The sequence below is a fragment of the Hyaena hyaena genome, unplaced genomic scaffold, assembly GCF_003009895.1.
Source record: "Hyaena hyaena isolate Hyena2069 unplaced genomic scaffold, ASM300989v1 scaffold_365, whole genome shotgun sequence".
NCBI lineage: Eukaryota > Metazoa > Chordata > Mammalia > Carnivora > Hyaenidae > Hyaena > Hyaena hyaena.
The window spans coordinates 848,644-870,277 of record NW_024080997.1 but is presented as its reverse complement, the minus strand read 5'-3'; the positions used below and the strand labels follow the sequence as shown (position 1 = coordinate 870,277).

The window sequence follows — 21,634 nt, the reverse complement described above, 5'->3', positions numbered from 1 at the left end:
CTCCATATCAGAACCAGGAAAATTATCTTCCTAAATTTAAAACACAGCCAAGTTTAGAGTAAAACTCTCAGGCCCAGGAAGAGCTCCCCAGAACAGGAGAGCAGCAACCCTACAAAAGAAATTACCTAACATACCAAATTTAATTATATGGAAACAGTTTCATACAAATCCATCAGTGGAATAGAAGAAAAATACTAATAGGGAGTCAAAATAATACCCAGAAAGGAGAATCTTTAAATCTACTGTATAATATTGCTTACAAAATATATTTCTCCAGAAAATGAGACTTCATTGGAGTGACGAGTTTATTAATCTAAAAACATCATGTTTAAAGGTAATCAATAAGGTCCAAGGCTTTGATAAATATAAAAAAATACTATAAAATTGAGACAATCTTAAAATAAAATGGATATCTACTTTTGCCACATCTAATAGCTTCAGAGAACTTCATGAATAAACAATTGTAACCTCACTTGCAAATACCACAAACAAAATTCAAAACTAATTTCTAAGTTTCATGTTTCAAGCTTCCAAGGTTATACTGAATCAGGCAGAGATAATATTTGACTTCTGAGCACATCCACAAAGTCAAATTTTCCTCTCAAGAATATTCCTACATCAGCTGTTTGGAACTTAACTACTTGACCAAAAGGGGTAAGAAAATGAGGAACATAATATATTTGCTTCTGGTAAGCTGCATACCTTCCTTTCTTCTAGTTCCTCAAAATTCACAGGGGCCAATATGAGGGATACTCCCTTAGCAGAATGGATTGCCCCAATCCTAAACCTTGGCACTGTTGTTGTTGTTGTTTGTATATTTATTTTGAGAGAGAGAGAGAGAGAGAGAGAGAGCGTGAGCATGAGCAGAGGAGAGGCAGAGAGAGAGAGAAAGAGAGAGAGAATCCCAAGCAGGGTCCACGCTGACAGTGCCCTGGGGCTTGAACTCATGAACCTTGAGATCATGGCCTGAGCAGAGATCAAAACTCAACTGAACACTTAACTGACTGAGCCACTCAGGCACCCTGGCAGTGTTTAAGATGAAAAACACACAAAGTATAGCTAACAAAATATTCTTGCACGGAAAAATAAAATGGGAGGATGAGCTAGGAAAAAAGACAGTCATAAATAAGATCCATGCTAAACACTGAAGGACAGGCATCTACTATCTGGCAGCTGCTGTGTGGGGATCTTTACAAATAGTTTTAGTTCATACAAATAATAGAATTTTCATCCATATTTTACAGATGAAAAATTTAGGTTCAGAGATCAGATAACTTGGCCAAGATCACACAGCCAGCATGGGGTTGAGCCTACGATTCGCTCTCCATCTGTCTAATGCCAAGCCCTCCTCTTGCCATGATGTCAAACCCACATCTTAGTTGACAAATATTCCTGCTGGGCCTCCACTGTGTGCACCCATGCTACAAAGAACTACAAAAGGAATAGAAGACATTGGGTTTGCCCTCCCAGCAGTTAACATCTAAGAGGCATTCTGGAGATTCAGATGCCCAATCCATGAGAAGAAACATGGTATACACAGAGGGAAGGGCAGTTGTTTAGGGAGAGGGAGATGACTCGCTCGTGGCTTCACTATTTATAGCTATATAACCTTGGGTAAATAATAATTGCTAGTATTTCCTCATCTGCAGAGATCTTCTAATCTGTCTTAATTATCTTATGGAATTAGTTTAATGATCCAATTAGATAATATAAGAACCTTATTAGCTATAAAATGTTTTACAAATATGAAATGCTAGTACTGCATTTCAGGTGTCCACAGTCAGGTCATTACAGAACTTTGGGTAGGTATCTGAATTCAGCAATAAAAAGATACGCAGACTCACTTTTGTTTCCCAGGCCTTTTTGTTTTGCTTTGTTCGGGTTGTTTAAGAGATTCTGTGCTCTAAGAGTGAGGGGATTAACCACCTGGTTCTGGTTCTTGGTTCTTGATCCCTGCACTGCCCACACACTCCAACTAGCTGTCTGCTAAAGATGGGGTCTGTGACCAAACCACTTTCCCCTGCTACAACTGTGACCCCAAGACTGTCCAGCACACTCCCTGCTAGCCAAAGGTAAGATAGTCCTTTTCCCATTTCTTTCCTCCTTTATTTCCTACCTTCTTCATCAGCCATCACATACAATTAGAACTTCACACTCAAGTGTCTAGCCCACTCCCAAAGCCAAAGCTGTACCTCAAATTACAAATTCTTTCTCTGTCAACTGTATGAGAAGACCCATTTCCTGAGGGAGACTGGAGGAACTCGGTTCAGAAAGAAACCAGGTGATTAAGACATTCTCAGAGGAGGTGGAGAATTTGCAAAACAAAAACAGCCCAGAGCTGACTGGGAAGAGTTTCATGAACGAGGCTGTGCCAACCACAAGCATTTAAAATAAATAAGCTAAATCAATTCTCTGTATTCAATACAGTATTAGAACACAATTTCCTATCAACTTTCCATTGCAAATTAATCAATATTTAGAATATTCTCTTTCTGTGAGAATTATTCCCAATTCCAAATAGCCAACTGACAAACTTTGGAAGGCTTAGTATACTTCAAATACATTTGACTGAAAAAGACTTACTGAAATTCTTTAGAGAATCTTCATTTTATTTTCTGTAATTTTAAGCCAGCTACTATGATAATGCATAAATTGAGCCTAATGAAGACAAAAATGAACTTTATTTTAACTGAAATGTCACAGAAACAACTTACATACAATGTGACAAATATCCCAGGCTTTAAATGCATATACAACTACTTCTATCTATATTTCTCTCTCTCTCTTACTCTCTCTTCCCCTCCCCCCCCACGTCTTTGTCTGTTTCATTTTAGAGGAAGCTAATAGTATTCTCTCCTTCCTACAATTTGTATTCTATATATGACATTGTGTTTTTTTTTTCAGATTAGTAACAGTAATTCAAAATGCTCACTGATTCAAGAAAAATACCAGAAGTAAAGCTTTTTATTAGATCTTTAGAGATTATCAATTTACTTTCACAGTAGTCATATATTTTATATTGCAAATCACAATTTTATTTCTGGTAACTGGTAAAGTTTGGGTTTTATTTCAATTCTCTATTTTCCCAAAAAAATGTTTTAGAAATGCCATATAATATTTTACCCCAGTGTTTCCAAAAGCATGGCCTTCATACCACCTTTTTAAAATAAAAAATAAAATAATGTACGATATTTTCTAAAAATGCAGACTCCTAACCCCCAATCCCTCTCCAGAGCTACTAATGAATCAGAGTAATCCATGTCAGACCTGGAAATAAGCATTTTAACAGTTTTCCCCCAAATAATTCTTATAACCAGCAAAATAATCACAAATGATTTTTCACTTATTAAATATAAATATATTTTCTCATCAGCATCATCTAAAACATTTTATAAACTTACTACGGTAAAACATACTAGATCTCTATTTGAATAAATGTTTCTATCTTCTAGCAGTAAAGGCAATTTCTTCCACTAATAATATATTTAGTTTGGTTTGTCATAATTTACCTAGGTACTTTCCAGGGGAGCATTCAACTGCCACATTCAAAAACACTCTAAACTTACCTTAACTTTTACCACCACATACTGAAATTTAAATTAAGAACTAGTCAAAATGACTACATGTTTTGTTGAAAATGAGATTAAAACCACAAATAACAGCATAGGTCTTTTTTTACAGAAATAAAGGCTACAAATATACATATTAATAGTTTTTCAATTAAAGTTGTCTTAAATTTATTATCATCTATGTCATCAAATAGTATTTTTCCCTCCAGTTATATTTCATCATTCACAATTAACATTTTCAAAAAAATCAAAAGAGAACCTCACTCTCTGAGGGAGACCAGAATAGTTCATTAACGATGCATATCCCAGCAGCCCCCATACCTGACTGCATTAGGTCTTCTTGCACTTTCCGTTTTTTTTAGGTCACACAAATACTGTAAGTAATGTAATGAAACCACAGGCTTGTCTGCATTTTCTCTCACAGCCAAGCCCTGGCTCATAAATATTTCATTTATTGTTGTCTTAACTCTAAAAGAGATTTGCCTCTATTTTTCTTGCTTTTTTGAAGCCTCTGTCTTCTGAAAGTGATTCTGATGATGACTTTGGTAAAGTATTACATACTTTAAAAAAGGGCTCTCATTCAATATGGTGACAACTACCTACGGCAGCGAATCAAAAAATTTTAATACTCAGAAATATGAAATTCATATAGTTCTGAACCAAGATGTTTTCATAAGGAATATAAGAGAAAGGACTATTTTCTATACCTTAAATTATAAGAAAAGAGTTCATGTAAGTACGTTAAGGTTAGAAAACAAGGAGAATTCAAGATGAGATCACAGGGAAAGGTTAGGAGGAAAGGGTAGTATGAGTTAGGTGGGCATCAAAAGTCACAAACTGCTTAGTCAAAATAGTGAGTAGTGGAAACAAAAAAGGATTAAAATTCCAATAAAATACACAGAAATGATGTTCAATATGCAACTCTTTCATATGATAAAGCAACAAATGTTACCTCAAATCAAGCCTCCTGTCAAAAAGAGAGATGTGTATTTTGTTTTTTTTTCTTTTATTTATTTATTTCTAGGAGAGAGAGAGAGACAGCGTGAGCAAGGGAGGGTCAGAGAGAGAGGGAGACACAGACTGAAACAGGCTCCAGGCTCCGAGCTGGCAGTCAGCACAGAGCCCGACGCAGGGCTCGAACCCACGAACCGCGAGGTCATGACCTAAGCGAAAGTCGGACGCTTAACCGACTAAGCCACCCAGGCGCCCCGAGAGATGTGTATTTTGAAGGAAAAAAAAAAAAAAGAAAGAAGATTCAAGCAGTGTACTAGCTACTGAGATTTGTGGATTTGCCCATAGCAATGAAGAAAGAACATCAAGGAAAAAACTATTCCTCATTCTTAATCTTTTCATCCATCTTCCCATCTCCTCCAGCTGAGACTATATAATCTACAAAGTTTACATCAAAAATAAGAACAGAAGCACTCCCCAAGACAGACTCTGCAAGATTGGCTTTAGTTAACTTAGAAAATACACATAAATACCAGAACACATAACCAGAAAAACTTAGCTACAGGGTCGCCATAAGTAAATACAGTAGGAAATCCTCTTTGCTCAAAGACACAGGAGCAAACCTAGTTAAACAGCCATCTGACTGAGAGCACTGATGTGACCAGTTTGCAAATTTCCCATTCCAGACAGATCTTCCCTCATCTAACTGTATCTTTGCATGTGGTCGACCCATATCCTCACTTACCAGTGTGTATAAAAAGTTCTGGGTTTTGCCAAAGCTTTGTCTCATACTTAAAATGGACTCCACTAACTGTGATGCTTCATGACTCGTCCACCTGTCTGGGAACCCTCCTGACATCTTTGTTTGCCCTGACCTCTGGAAAATGTGAAAGACATTCCTGGTTCACTACCTAGATCCTCTGATGACTCAGCTGGTCATTGTACTTTATTACCTAGATTTATACTGTGATACTAATAATGATAAATGTTGAGCATCTAATAAAGTACTGACATACAAATAATTTCTTCTCTCTGAAGGCTTAAAAAGCAATGAGGAGAATTACTACTTTACGTTAATAGTAACAAAAAGGGAAGAACTATCATGAAAGATTTTGTCACAGAATTCTTAGAAGTCCATGTCAATTTTAAGGTCGTAATTCCAAGCCAGTTAATAAATGTGGCATGGATTTTAGTAACAGAAGTAAAAAAGATAAGTTTATATTTATATGAATAACTGTGTGTGTGTGTGTGCATGTGTAGCAAAATATAGTCCATGGGCTAAATGTGACTTAGAGCCTGATTTTTGATAGTCTGTGAAGTAAGAATGGGTTTTCAGTTTCAAATGGTTGATTAAAATCAAAAGAATATTTTGTGAAATATGAAAATGATATGAAGTGCAAACTTGAGTGTCTATAAGCAAACCAACTGTCACACAGCCACATTCTTCATTATTGTCCATAGCTGCTTCAATACTACAACGGCAGAGTTGAGTGGCTGTGGCAGAGACCTACGACTCACTGAACTTACATTTACTATCTGGTCTTCTACAGAAAAAATTTGCCAACTACTAATATATATATATGATGGCTTGGCATGAAACTCTAAAACAAAAAATGGCTTGGGATAAATGTCTACTGAAATTAAGAATTACCAAAAGCGCAATTATGACCCTATAGCTAACCTGAGAAGGCACTAAAAATAGAAAACAAAAAATTAGAAAATAGCTAAAAACTTAGAATTACACAGGGATTATTTGACCTTCTAAGTAATATTACATGGCAAGGAACAGCACAGAAACATGACTCAAAGCTTTAATAAATACTTTAAATAGGCTGAAGCACCCCCCTCCTACCTCACCCCAAAAATCTAAGAACATCTCAAGATCTTATTGAGATACTGGAAAAAATGTTAAAGAAGGCATGAGTCTACTGTTTGATGACAATGGTATGTTATCAGAAAACTGAGATAATCTTGGGTGTTTTTTACATTCTCCATCAAAAAGGAAAGTGTTGAAACCTAAAATGTAAAATCAAATATGATTAATAAGAGAATCAAAGCTCAGGAATTAATAAGAGAACAGTAAGTCACTTTAAATAAATCCACATATACATGACCAATGGATTATAATCTCAAAGTATTAAAAACTAAATGTTATAACAGAATGATAACTGATAACCTTGGAAGGGTTACAGATCACGGGAGAGAGGACATAATACCTAAGAGGGGAAAATACGGTTTATATTTTTTTAAGGTAAAAGGATTCTAGAAAATGAAGATCAGTGATCTTGACATTATTCCCCAACAAAACTCTAGAACAGGTTACTAGACAGATGGTTTGTGAGCACTTAAATTTTTTTTAAAAAACCTGCCATGGATTTGTTAAAAATAAGCCATGCCAAACCTTTTTTTCTTTTCTGACATGCTACTAGATGAGTGAATCAAAGAAATGCATTAGCTGTATAAGAGCTGGAACAAGAAAAATATAGAGAAAAGTCTCTAACGGCCAACTTGGGGTAAGTCCACTTACTATTTGTGTAACTTTGGGGAAATTTCTTAATATCTGGGATAAGAGGCAAATTTCACGGGTCTCTAAAGTGTCTGCATGTTTTGTGAGCAAAGGCACTGGCAGTTTTTGTTCTGGGCTGTCTTTCCACAAATGTTTGTATAGCAAATAGCCTTTGAAGACCGAAACAGTATCTCCCTATGGAACGAAAGAGAAGTTTACTTACAGCCCATTATAAAAGATCTGGGTTCCTAAACTTGGCGTTCCTCATGGGCAATACAACTCACTGAGTGTGAGCATGAGTCTGAGCCACTGTACAGAATGCCTGCGGGACCGGGTTGGGCAGAGGGACAAGCAACAAAAACAAAACAAAAAACAAAAAAACTCACACTATTGGCTGTACCAGGAGTAATAAAGCTCTGTCTCTGACCCCAAAGTTGTATGTCTTCCACAAGGATCTATAAAGCAATGGCTGTCTAATTTGGTAACTTGCAAATACACTAAAATTTCAGATCCTTCACAACTCAGCTTTGCCATTTGTCAAAAGGGAAAATAACAGTACCTCCTTATAGAGGTCTTCTGTTCATCACGAAGATGAAATGAATTAATGCATACAAACTGCTTAGAGAATGCCTATTGAAACTAACTGTTCGAAGAAATGCTAGCCATTATTATGATGAATTTCAAATGTATATAGGTAGGTAAATAATCACATCCAAAGGATCAATGACAAGCGAGAGTCCATGTTCACTACCTTTAGTAAAGGCTCCATTCTTAACCCTATTCTGTTCAATAGTTTTATAAATAATTGAATAGAGCTATAAAATGTATTAATCAAAATTAGGGATGACAAAATTGCTAATACAGATAACGGAATCGGGAATTTTTTAGATCCTGACATGTGGAGTAACTAAACTATAAAAGAATTTCAAGGGTACCTGGGTGGCTCAGTCGGTTGAGCGTCCAACTCCTGATTTCCACTCAGGTCATGATTCTAGGGTCAGTCATAGAATCAAGCCCCACATTAGAATCCATGTGGAGCCTGCTTAAGATTCTCTCCTTCTCTCTCTCTCCCTCCCTCCCTCTCTCTCTCTCTCTCTCTCTTTCTCTCTCTCCCTTCTTCTCCCCCACTTGCTCTCTTCCTCTTTCTAAAGGGAAGGAAGGAGAGAAGGAAGGAAGGAAGGGAGGGAGGGAGGGAGGGAGAGAGGGTGAATTTAGACATACAAATCCTATTTTTAAAATAAACTATTCAAATTGTATATTGATGCAATTTATATGAAATTAATTACAATTTTATTGACAATGTAACATGACAAAAAAATGAATCACTATTAAGTTGGAGAAAAAAATGGAGAAAATTTTCAATGTGTTCTATGTCAGTCAGGTGACACTTTGGTTTGGTATTTAGCTCTGGGTACATTTTAAAGGGAAACTTTGGCAAACAGAAGCATACCCACAGGAGAGTTAATCAGAACTGTGAGGAATGAAATATGTCCAAATATTATATAAAGTATAACAGAAGAAACTTGACTTCTTTAGCCTGAGAAAAGAAAAGATTTATTAGAAGTGAAAACTTTCATCAGACATCTACAAAGTTATCAATGTGAAATACCCTGTGTAAATCCAAAGGGTAAAGCTAGAAATAATGGCTAACTGATTCCAAATCAATGTAAGGAAGAGCTTTTTAACAATTAAAGTTTTTCAAACGTTGGATGTTAAAATAACAAAATTTTCATTCGTGGAAGTTTTTGAAAGCCACTAGCCAGGATTATGACCTTGGGGATTACCTCCTTCACATTCAGAGGTCTTTTTACTGCTCACTTCTTGTCTGAAAAAAAGCCAACGCACAGGAAGTTTCTCCAGGATTCTTGTCTAATTTCACTCCTGTCTTTCACTCCCTGGTTTCTGTTCCATTTCAGCCCAGCTAGCCCCTTCACACTGACAATTTGTTCTTAGCAGCCCACCTGCCTCTCTGATTCAGCTCTTTGATTATTCCCTTGCCATACACCACAGCCCATCGGCAATTTGACAGAGGCTTCTGGGTAACAAACCCTAGCCCCATCTCCCATCTGGCTTGGAAGGGAGAATGGAAAATGAATTTCATGATCGCAAAGGATCTTTTCATTTCTAGGGTTCTTAGAGTCTTCTTACTTCCTTTGCCATTTGCAGAAATTGGTGGATGATCAGTGACTGAGGAATAAACAAATAAGTGAATGCATAAATGACAAAACATTATTAAACAACTGATGACGAACTCCTTTCTTCTTTAAGAACTAGCTACCTGACTGGGTCTTAGATCTTCCAATCAAACTGATGACAAGGAATGAAAAGACATGACCAGTTAACACCTGTGGAAATAAGGACAGCAAGTTTGAAAGCAAGAGAGATTGGAGGTTGGGAGCAGGAATGAGGGAGAGAACTATGGTGAAGACACCAAAATTAATTTTTAGATTTTAGAAATGGTCAACCAATAAAATCTCTTATTTACAAACCACACTAACTTATAAGGCAAAATAAAATCTGAGGCTATATAAAAATATAATTGAAAAAAATAAATTATAATGTATTTGAATATAAAATGAGATGATTCTAAACCCCGAAGAAATTATGACAGGAACAAGCAACTGCATTATTGCAAATGCAAAAATGATACACCACAACAATATAAATTAATCTCAAATCCATTATGCTACGTGAAAGACAAGCCTAACTCCGAAGGCTACACACTATAGGATTCTGTTTGTTTATAAGATAGACTTGAATGTGGTATACATATACAATGGAATATTATTCAGCCATAGGAGAAGAGGGTATCTTGCCATTTGTGACAGCATGGATGGACCTGGAGCACAGTATGCTAAGTAAGAGAAGTCAAAGACACCTATGTAGAATCTAACAAAAGTCACATTTATTAAAAAAATAAAATAAAACACAAGTAAAATGGTGGTAACCCAGGGATGGGGTATTAAAGATTAAGACTGATGTTACTTAATGGTACATATTTGCAACTTGCTTACAAACAAGTCATAGAGATCTAATGTATATGGAATATAGACAGTATGGTACTACAATTATGTAATGTGATAAATATCACCACAATGGTAATCATAACATATAAATGCATCAAAATAACACATGAGACACCATAAATTTATACAGTGTAAAATATGCCTTTAAAAAAAAGGAGATTTGAAAGAACAAAACTATAGAGACATAAAACAGATCAATGGTTACCAGGGCCTGGAAGATAAGGGAAAAGGGTTGACTAAAAACCACATGGAAAAATTCTGTAACATGATTTTGTCAAAATATACTGCTAAAAAAGGGGTGAATTTTACCATATGTAAATTATCTTTAATTAAGAATGGAAAGAAATTAAAGAGCTTAAAATAACTTTATAAAGATAAGTAATCAAAATACAGTGTGCGTCATTAATAAGACAGAATAAAAGGAGGGAAAAAATTACCAGAATCATTTCTACAATATAATAATCAATATTTTATATTATTTTTTAAATTTATTTCATTAATTTGAGAGACAGAGAGAGAGAGAAGGAGCATGAGTGGGGAAGGGCAGAGAGAAAGGGAAAGAGAGAATCCCAAGCAGGCTCTGCACTGTCAGCAGAGAGCCAACGTGGGGCTCTAACCCACCAACAATGAGATCATGACCTAAGCCAAACTGAGCCATGCAGGCGCCCCACCAATACCTTATTTTAGAGTGAAATGTCAAATGTATAGCCAAATAGGTTTTTAAAAATAATCAAAGATAAATTTACTTCCCATGAATAGTCCACATGTAAAAATAAAATTATTCATCCACATTCCATCTCCTAAATATACTCTCATAAGAAACATAATCCTAGAAATAAGAAAATAAACATTAAATATTTTTGTTAGTTATGTATTCATAGCTTGTTACCATATTTTCTCTTTCATTGTACATTTGCACTTATAATTTGATCTTACATAGTCAGAAAAACAAGTTGTCTCTCAAAATGAAACAAACCTTGTAATAACAATGTTCCTTTAATATAGTAATATGAGTGAGCATGTACTTAGTCATATTTTAGAAACTGGCATTGTTGCAGCCCAGTGGAAACGATCTATTTTCAGGATACAATTAGAAGGATATCAAAGAGAATAGGTTTGTAAAATCAAATACCAATTAAACATAACAAATGACATTGTCTTTCTTCTGTTTGTGGAATGGTAGGAACAACAGATGTGCAGGGTGAGGGATGGTTTAACATTATTGAAAATTACAAAACAGCAAAGAATTAGAAGGATAAGATGACTTAAAAGCATACTTTTCCAGAAATAAAGAAATATTACAAGTTGATTGAAATTATAGATTTAAAATTATGTTACTTGGGACAACACAAAGTCAGGCTGTCCGATGAATTATATTTTTAGTTACAGAAATATTCATTCTCTATAACATATGACAAGGTAAAATTAAAATGGGAATGTTTGCAAGCTTACATCATGGCTAAAACCTACCACAATTTATAATCCTTTTCATTCAGAGAAGAATTCTTTGTTGCTATTCTTCTTGTTTGTCTGCATAGCAAGAAAAGCAGCCAGAATAAAGAAAGGGACCACACTTTGCATTGGATGGCACACTTCATGGGCTGTGTACACTGGTATGATGTATGTGTTGCACAACTGGGGGATGGGGAAGCAAAGCAAAAGAGGAATGATCTAGATGAGGCTCTAAAAACTTTTTAGCAGTACCCAGGAGAAGAAGAAAGACGCCTCAAGAGATTTGGGACAAAACTTCCTATGTGGCACACTGTATAAAACCGTGTCACTCCCTTTAAGCCAAACTACAGCAAAGACATGTAGTATTCCTATAGCTGGGAGTTGTGTTTCCTTTAATGCCGCACAATGCATAGGCTGGACCATGTGGCCGCCCGACATTTTATGTGGGTTCTAAAAATGTTATGTCTGTGTGTGTGAAGTCCATCAAAAAGGGGAGCTCTAATTTTAAAAGACAAAGTTTATCAAACAGCTTATCCAACTCCACATCTTATTTCTGGATTGGTGACACCTCGAGCTAAATATATGAATGAGCACAAGACCAAGGTAAAATTGTGAAGAAATTAATATTGGGGAAAGTTAATGACGCACTTTAGGGGAGAGAATGCCAGGTGGTTATTTATTCTTTTTAACCCAAACATGATCAACCTCACATGCACTCTCCCTTCTCTGCTTGTGGGAGCTTTCTAGTTATACAAGAGGAGGCTCCATTCCTGACAAAGACGGATGGAAATGGTGTGAAAATACCCGATGGGCTACAACATTAGAAAAAAATACCCTTAAATTTTAACTGAGCATCCCCCCACAGGAGCTTCATAAGCAAAGTTACATGTGGTAATTTTTGTTGGTTTTAATTGTGTTTACTTTAGGAAGTCTTTTTCCTCCATTCATTATTATGTGTGTGCTTATGACAGCAAAGAGAGAACATGTTCATAGCTTCAAATTTGATTCTACATATTTCAAAAAGGATTTGAGTTGAAAGCAACCTAAAAACTAATCCAGGCTCTTTTTAATTTTGGAGGAAATAACCTACCCAACATCACACGACAGTTACAGACAGACCAAGTACTAGAATGCAGGTCTCTTGGCACTTAACATGGAACTGTGCATAGTAAACCAAACTGGCTATTTTACTAGCTGTGATAATAATTACACTTTCCAGAAGGCCTCATCTTCATTTGCATTCTAAAATGCATTATTACTAAAGAAGTGCTTTAACACAAAACTTCCTTCTCAGGACAAGGAACGGATTGGAACTTGGAGTAGCCAGATGGCAACATGGAGGGCACTGGGTGTCTAAGGAGAAGAAGAGCAGAAGGTGTAAGTTGGTAATTTTTTTTAAAGGGGAATGTGGGGTAATTATGTAATAAAAGCCCACTTTGCCTTGCTTCACGGTTTTCCAAGGGCTATATATTCACTGATGGTATGATAAAATATGAGAATGATTTTGAAATATTTCATAACTCAGTCTGGAGGAGGGAAGCAAGAAAAAGAAAAATGAGAAGAGGCAAAGAGGCCCTCCTCCTTTATTATCAATACAAAAGGAGGTAAACGCCTTTCCCTAGTCTCAAGATATCTCAAATAAAATTGTTGAGCAAGTTAGTGCATATTTCAAACATGGACATAATATGTGGGAGGGAGATCTATAGAGCATTAGGTTGAGAAGAAAATAATCAATGGGGATTACAGAGTATACTTGTGATGAGCATCAGGAGTTGAATGGAAGTGTTTATATAGTGATATTGAACACCTGAAAGAAACTAATACTACACTGTATGGTAACTAACTGGAATTTAAACAAAAACTTAAAAAGAAAAAACTATCTGTGAATCTATCTGTATTGATGTTTTATGAAGAGTTGTACCACTTATTCATACCTTGGTTATAGATGTCCAAAAGCAATTTGGGCAAGCTCCAGAGTGAGGTTTTAAATTTAGAGAGATGGACCTTCCAAAAATCATCAATACTCAATCTGCTCTGTTTAAGGATAGATATTGAAAGAATGAGGCAAAAGAGAAGTTGTAAATTTATGGTGCATGGGTCAACGCAGAGAGGAAAGCCATCTAAATCTAAACGTTTTCAGAAGAGACCTTGGCTTAACCCATTTCCTCCTGTCTTCCCCACAGACAATCTCAGAAATACTTGCTATGCCAATGTTGTGTTCATAATGTAGCTATCAGAAATATCTATAGACATTATTTATGTTATTCACATTAAGATAAAATTATGAAATATATGATGAAATATCACTTTGACTGTCCTAAGTATTATTATCTGGAAGCACTTAACTATTCACCATTTGTTGCTGCCTAGAAAGAAAAACATTGGTTCACACCTTTCAAAAGTTAAGTATATAACTGTTTCTCAGATCAGATTAAAAAAGCGATAGAAAATTCTGAACTTGAAGTGTATCCACCTGAGATGAGAACCATGTCTTGGTCAATAATAGTAGTGAACAGTTTTCCCAAATGTGACATAGAATAAAATAAGTGTAAGAGGAAAAACTGAGGTGAAAAGTAATTGCGCCTACTCAAAGAGTGAGTCAAGGATATAGACAGAAGTAATTTCTTGGCCCTCTGACGACTCACTCATTCTCTCGTTCAATATTTAGTTTTATAGCTGCTATCGTGCAAAGCACCATTCTACGCATTGGATGAGAACACTGAACGGAACAAAATCCCCAACTCCCTGCAATATACCTGCTCATCGGGAAAAAGTGATAAATAAACAATGTTTCTAAACGTCAGCTGATGATGGTGCTGTGGGGAAAATTAATGTATAGCTAAGGTGACAAAGTATGATCAATGAGGATTTGTTATTTTATACAGGACAGTCAGAGGAGGCTTCTCTAAAAAGGATGTTTGAATAGAGACATGAAATTCATGAAAATATCTGAGTGTAGAGCATTTCAGACAGAGAACACAGAAAAACATCTGAGGTGGGAATCAGCTTATCCTGTTTTGAGAAATATCAAGGAAACCAGTGTGTTTAGAGTTGACTGAGTAAGAGGGAAATGTTAGGAAAGAATGTCAGATAGGTAGCAGGGGTCAAATAACATGGACTTATATAAGGTCTTTGTCTTTTATTCTCAGGGACATAAGAAGCTGTTGGAAGGTGTATAGAAGGTTTATAGAAAAGACTGACATAATCACATATTTTAAAAAGATCACTCTGCTGTGTGGAGAACGGACTGTGTTGCCTAGAGGGAGAAGAAGGGAGATAAATAAATAGCTACTGCAACAATTCAGGTAGCAGATAGTGGCCTGTCTGATCAGACTGTTAGCAGTGGTGGTACTAACTAGATGCATAAAAAAAGCTTGGGTGGGTTGAGGGGAGGCACTTACCTAAACTCAAGGCAGACTCAGAAAGGGGGAATAATGAAGACAAAAAAAGGAAGTGAAGAGTTAGCTAGAAGCATACAGATATAGATCAACTAAATCCTGGAACATAACTTTGGGTGAAGTAATGGTGAGGAATAATCCTTAAAGATGTTGGGGATCTTTTTTTTAAATGAGATGATTTTATGACAGTCTACATATGCTAAGATGTTAAGCTATTTGGATTAGTGTACTATAAGTTTCTCCTCGCTATCTGCCAGTGAGAAATTTTATAAATGCTTTCTCTGAAATATGTCTACCGCTTATTTTTTTCTTACCCCCTAAAATACACTTTAAGAAAGTTTGTTTTTTCTTAATTTGAGAAAAAGTTGTAAAATGATGGCTGTAGCTGTGTATGTGTACCAAAATGATACAAAACTAAAATACAAAAATCTTTCACAGAAAATGCCATTATAAAAGTTAAGAAGAAAGAAATGAATAACAGAAACATTTTACACTATTTCTAGTAATATACTTTATTTGGGGAACTCAAAGTAAATTTCCTTAACTTCCTTTAAAAAAAAAAGTGTAACATTCTCATGGCATAAATCTTTTAGGCTTATGTTAGATAGTTCTTTAAAAAGAAACACTAAAAACTTAAATAAATTTTAAATCAACGTTATCCTCCACAAAGTATATTTTAAGCCATCCAAGATAGAAATCAAGAGAAATTAAGCAACATTAATAAACTAAAATTGCTGAGAGCTTTTAAACCCCAGGGGATTCATTTGCTTCACAGCCATGTGCTTTTACAACATTTAAATTTTATTTGCTTCTGCTAATAAAAATAATTTGCCACAGAGATAGAAATGAAGACATATTTATCAATATAATGGGAAGGTATGTTCTAGAGGTCTTTGGTGTATTGAAGGAAGAGGAGATATACAACTGAATGGGAGACAGACTTAAATTGGTAGAGTATAGGTCCAAGAATACATATTTCATAGGTCAAGGAATTTTCAAAAGGCTAAACCCAGCCATTTTCACAGAGAAAATGCATTTAAATAAAAATTTAGATAAATTTAGATAAAATTATATAAATTAAGGTAATTTAGAATGTCAGCTGTTCACAGAAAGCAAGTTGTACAGGTGAAGAAATACAATAAAGAGTATGCAAAGTTCAGAACTACAAAATGAAAAAGTATTAGGATTCAAAGTGAAACAGGGGTGATACCAGTATAGCCCATTTTTGAGCCCTGGTACTTTTAATTTAGCTGCCTGGCAGAAACCTGTATAGATAAATACGAATTCTTAGTCACTCTAATTACAAAGTTGACATTATTCTCCTAAGAATTAGGCCAATTCTTAACGACACTGCATTTGAGAAAACGGCGAACTGCTGAATCATCTATCTAGAGAGAAAAAAGTTTTAATAAATACTGAAAATAAGTCACCACATATATATAGGTTTACTTTTTCATTTTAATAGGAATAGTGTGGGAACATTATGAATCTAAATCCTCTTTAAGGACCTCTCTCCAGCATCTCAGTGTTCTAACATTAACTTCTCAATCAGTCACAATAATTCTTCTCATTTCACCAAAGTTACTTTCTTTTTTGTTTGTTTTGTCAAGAAATTGGGGGCAGGGTGTTGATAAATACACTGAGCAGAGGAAAAGAATATATACAAAAATACATCAGAGGTAATGAGAAGGCAAAAGTAAATCAGCAAATGGGAGTAAATTCCCATTTATTTTAATACGTAAGAATACCTACAAGGAAAGAATATTCTACCATATGAGTATTTGTGTAACTCAACAATAATGAGTATTCACGTAACCAATGTGGGACTTAAGAAAAAAAAAAGTAATGGTACTTTTAGACAACTCTCCAAACTATACTTAGTTAGGGTGCTGAAAAATTATGAAAAATACAGTAATGGGGTCCACCTGCAAGTTCCGAAAAACAAATGAAGAACCTAAAGTTCTGGAACAACTCCATAAAAAAAAATCAATGAAAATGACTTAAGCCACATGGGGGGGCGGAACCCTAAGAATTTAAAAGTACTTTATAAAGACTATGGAAGTGATAGGACTAGAAACCAAGTATGTTAAGAAATACACAGTTGGATCAAGGAAAATATGTCATCTAAAGAAAAAATAGAACTAGACTATGGCATATAACATTTCAATTAGGTACTAGATTATCTGTGGATCATAAGGACTGGAATATGTTTAACGCAAGTTGCAAGCACCTGTATTACTTTTCCAGACGCTTAAGAAAATAAGCAACAATCATTTGGGGTTGGAACTGATCAAGTTTGTTAGACTCCATGAATTGGGGGTTACATAAGTAAGGTTACTTTGCAAAATCTACGTAAACCTTAAGCTCTCATTGGGCCTAATTTAAGAAACAAGGTTTCTTCATTCAAAGGGCAGTGTGAATCTGAGCACTGGTTAGAACATTTTGGATCCATTCATTTATCAATAAGAGAGTACCCCCATCTATCACAAAGTTAAAAAAAAATCAACAACAGTTTGAGTGTGACACAAGAATTAGTATTCAGTCATTGCAACGGAATTGTTATTATTTCTGAATCCAATGGTGGTTCGCAATTTTGTCTAGCAACAATGAAGTCAAGAGAACTTCTCAGTGACATTCTCTTCTTACAAGTCAATGGTTTCTTTCTGATTTAATATAGAGAGGCAGAAAATACGTGATCACTTCCATCATTCCGTTTTCTACCAGTATTATAACTAATAGCTGATCTAACATGAGACTATCAACACAGAAATAGACAAGGGTGATGAGGCAGAGCCAGCTATAAATCCTTAAAAGTATCACAAATAATATGCCCTTTATGTAATTGAGTTCTGTATCCCTCACATCTTCTCTTGAAATAAAAATGTCTGCTAAATTTGTCTGGCTATGTTCATTATACTGTTAGATGCCCTGAGTCTCAGTCAAACCATGAAGTTATTTTCACATGTTTAAATATGCTTTCATAAAGTATAATTCTAATAGCTCTACAAAGAGAACTGGTCTGTGCTTTTAAATCTTTGCTTGTACAAAAGGAATAGAACTCCTCATTACAGGTTATCTGTAAATTTAATGTTCACTTTTTTTCCTATTTTTACAAAATATTACCAGGATTTAGTTTATTTGTGAAAACAAAACTGCTGTGCTATCATCATCGTTGCAAAGAAATAAAACTTCAATGACAGTTTATTCAGATACAACCATTAATAAATCCAGTCATGTTATAATGTGATTAAAGGTCTCTTTTCACTCCAGAGTATGAACTCTATGAAAACAATACTCAGGTCTAAAATTTCTATCACTCTAAATCCCAAAATAGAAGTTGAGGAATTTTGAAAAAGTTAAAAAATAGTTCATTGTTATTTGCATATAATTTCCTTTGATTATTCTATATCCACTGTAGTGTAATGGTAACATTTTAATTATCTGTATATAAAAAGAGAGCAGGTACTGCATTCCTTAAATTGCATTATAAAGAGAATACTCTTAAAACTCTTGTATTCTTAAAAGTGAACTTTAAGATGATCTTTTAAAACTGAGTGTCCTCCCTCACTTACCTACAATGATGTATCATCAGGTTTCCAGTCTCCTCTTTAAAAGTTAGTCACTTAATCACAAACACTATTCCACTCAGTTTTCGGTAACAATGAAATAGTGGGGTTCTTAAGAAGTACTGAATTGAACAAGTACTGAACCGAGGTCTCATTAAGTAACAAAAATGGGAGGATGGGAGGGAGGAAGAAAAGAAGGAAAGAAACACTGACTTTTAAAAAGCTTCAAAACTAAAATGAAATTTTATGACCCTAATGATCATCATGTACCTAACTTTATACCCACTTTATTCATGGTATACACAAATAAATCAAAACTGTAAATTAATTAACAGTATTAAACAAACGCTACATTTTAACATTCCAGTACACTGAGAATATACTCATCCATAACTCATAGTGACAGAAAAGATAAACAGGCCCCTTGACAACATGAAACATTTCCCGAGGTACGCCACAATGCAAGATTGAAGAGGAAAATATCTAAAAGCTCATCTTGGCTTCAGTGTTGACCTCTAACATAGACTTGCTATTAAACACACCCCTTCTGTCTCCACGGCTGCCTAACCAAACTATTTGAGTCAGGAGAGCATGCAAAGAGGTGCCTTCCAGGCAAACTCTTGTTTTCTACAAGTTAATCTCTCCAAATACTTCCAGTTGGAAACCGTCCACTTCAGCTACTTGACACCAGGGCGTCACTTTCTCCCCTCGGCTTACCTGCTACTACTTAACTATTCTTCCAAGTAGACTCTGGGCATGTTGGGGAGGTAGCTCTTTAAGCACTTCCGAATCCATGAGGACTATATATGTACACATCTTACACACTCCCACAGGTCTCTCACACCCCTTCTCCCTCCGGCCAGTTCTCAGCACTCACCCAGGCCACGTCCGGAATGCCAGCCCACCTGGGAGCCAACAGTACTCGAGGAATAATCCTCAAGATCAAGAAACTGACTAGATTGCAACATGTGGTGAGAGAAAAAGGGGAGGGGGGGGAAGGATTGAAGCATTACAGATAGCAGCTGTCCATTAAATGGTTTAAATCTGTTGGTTAAAAAGCTGAATAAACAAATTCACAGATGGGTCTGTTTCCTTGGGGATTCCGGAGTCTGAGGAGCTCCCTAAGCAGTGTCCGGTTTGGCCTCTCTGGAGTCGTCCCTATGCAAAACTCGCACCGGTTGCGCTCTCAAAAGCCCCAGACTCGCACGTGTCTTTCCCCTCCGGTTCCTCCTAATCGGTGTCACCCCACGCGCCAGGTGCCCTGAGAGACTTACCTAAGAGGTCTCAGGGTCTGAGGATAGTAGGGCACCTTCTCCTCCCTGCTCTAGACAGGCCCAAACGCCCTCAACAAGCGAGGGTCCACAACGACGCTCGCACCGAGGTCGGGGTGTCGGGGCGCGTCCCGGCCTGCAGAGCGGCGAGCGGCGCGCCCGGCCACCCAGTGGGTCCTGCCGGGCAGCCGCCGCCGCACGTGAGCCGCGGCGAGCGCGAAGGGCCGTCGGGACGCGAGCCTTGCCCGGGTCAAAGCCAACCCGAAGCTACCGACTGCCCTCCGCTCGCCCGGGGCCTCCACGGACTTACAGGTAAAAGCCCAGGGAGAAGCCCTCCCTTTCTCCGCAAGGTGCCCGCGCCCCTCCCACATTCCCTCCCTAAAGTACCGGGAGGCGCGAGTTCCCCCGAAACCTCCGCACAGACTGAGGAGACCTTTGCACGGCAGAGTAAAACTAGGACAGACCCCGGGTGAAGCGGCTCTTGCTAACTGGGGGCAGGGGACCGAGCGTGATCGGGGGCAGCAGTCAAGATGTACCATTATCCCGAAGCATCACTAGGGGCCAGGAGTTTCTTCACTGGGGAAACAGTTGTGTCCCTCTCCGCCTCTAGTTCCCAGGAAAGTACTTCTTAGATGAACGCTGAAGCACCTAACTTACAGACGGACGAGCAGCATGCACTTGCCCAATTGAGTAAATAAAGGTCAGCAGTTGGATCAATAGTGTGCTTCCAACCGCCAGATGTTTTTGCTGTTGCTTCTCCTCCCAGGGGGAAGGGGGGGGAAGGGAGGAGAAGGAAGAGACAACAAACAATAAAAACAAAAGAGTAAACAAACACACATCTGGTGTTTCGACACACATTTTCCTCCAGCCGCGGTCTCTCTGGACGAGGCACAATTTTGCATATTCAAAACTAAAAATTAAACGTGAGCCAACGGCAACCTCCTCTCTGTCGATTCTCCCTTCCCCCCATCACAATGCAAAATGAAAAGCAACAACAAGTGGTGCTGTTAGGTCCGGACGGCGACCCCGACGCGGAGCCGAAATTTGACACATGTCACACCCGCCCCGCCGCACCGAGCGCTGCGGCTGGGGCTAAACTTTGCGGCCGCCGCCGCCGCCGCGGGAGGAGCGCGCAGCAGAGTAAAGTCGCAGCCCGGCCCGGCGTGGAGGCGGCCGGGACGGGGTGGGGTGTGGAGGTGCAGCGCGCCAGAGTGAGGGCGAAGAAACTTACCGCGACCTGGGACGCCGGGGCAGCGTCCCGGGAGGTGGCCCCCGCGGCGCCGAGGCAGAAGCCCCCAAACAACACACCCACGAGCGAGTCCCGGCAGCTGCTGCCACGAGTGGGGGGCGCGCCCTGGGCGGGGGAGGGGGGGCCGGAGGAAGCCGCAGCCGGCAGGCGCGGCCGCCGCATAAATCACCGCGACGGGCGCTCGCGGGCAGGCTGCGTGCGGCGCGGGGCTCGAGCCGGGGCGCAGCGGCCGCCGCGGAGCTGCACGCGCCGGCGTGTCTCGCGCTTTCTCGGAGGCTCGCGCTGTCTCGCGCTGCCGCTCCCCCCACCCGGATCTGTGTGTGTGTCTGTATGTGTGTCTATGTGTGTGAGTGTGCGCTGGCGGGCGCGCGCACCCGGGCGCGCGCGCGTGTTGTTGGCAATGCAAACTGTACACACACTGCGCGCGGAGCCGCCTCTGCTACGAGGGGCGGGGTGGGGGAAGGGACGCCTCGGAGGATTCTAAAGTACTGCCGGGCCACTTGTTTGTTTTGTTTCACTTCGCGTTGTTATTGTTGGTTGTTGTTGTTGACCCGCAAAGTGGTTTGGAACCAGCCGCTGAGAATGCCTGTCGCCCCCATCCACCTATCTCCCCCGGTCCCCCAACTTCTTTAAAGGAGGGGGAGAC

The 21,634-nt window shown here is 38.1% G+C and overlaps 1 protein-coding gene across 6 annotated transcripts in view; it reads right to left on the bottom strand.

Annotated features, from left to right (window-relative positions):
- FOXP2 (forkhead box P2) overlaps window positions 1-21,264 on the bottom strand; it is a 583,386-nt gene extending 562,122 nt beyond the window's left edge. For all 6 annotated transcript variants that reach the window (XM_039250276.1, XM_039250275.1, XM_039250281.1 and 3 more), the window contains exon 1: window positions 20,971-21,264. The gene's annotated coding sequence lies outside the window, so the exon portion shown is untranslated. The remainder of the gene's footprint in view (window positions 1-20,970) is intronic.
- Between the last annotated feature and the right edge of the window lie 370 nt (window positions 21,265-21,634).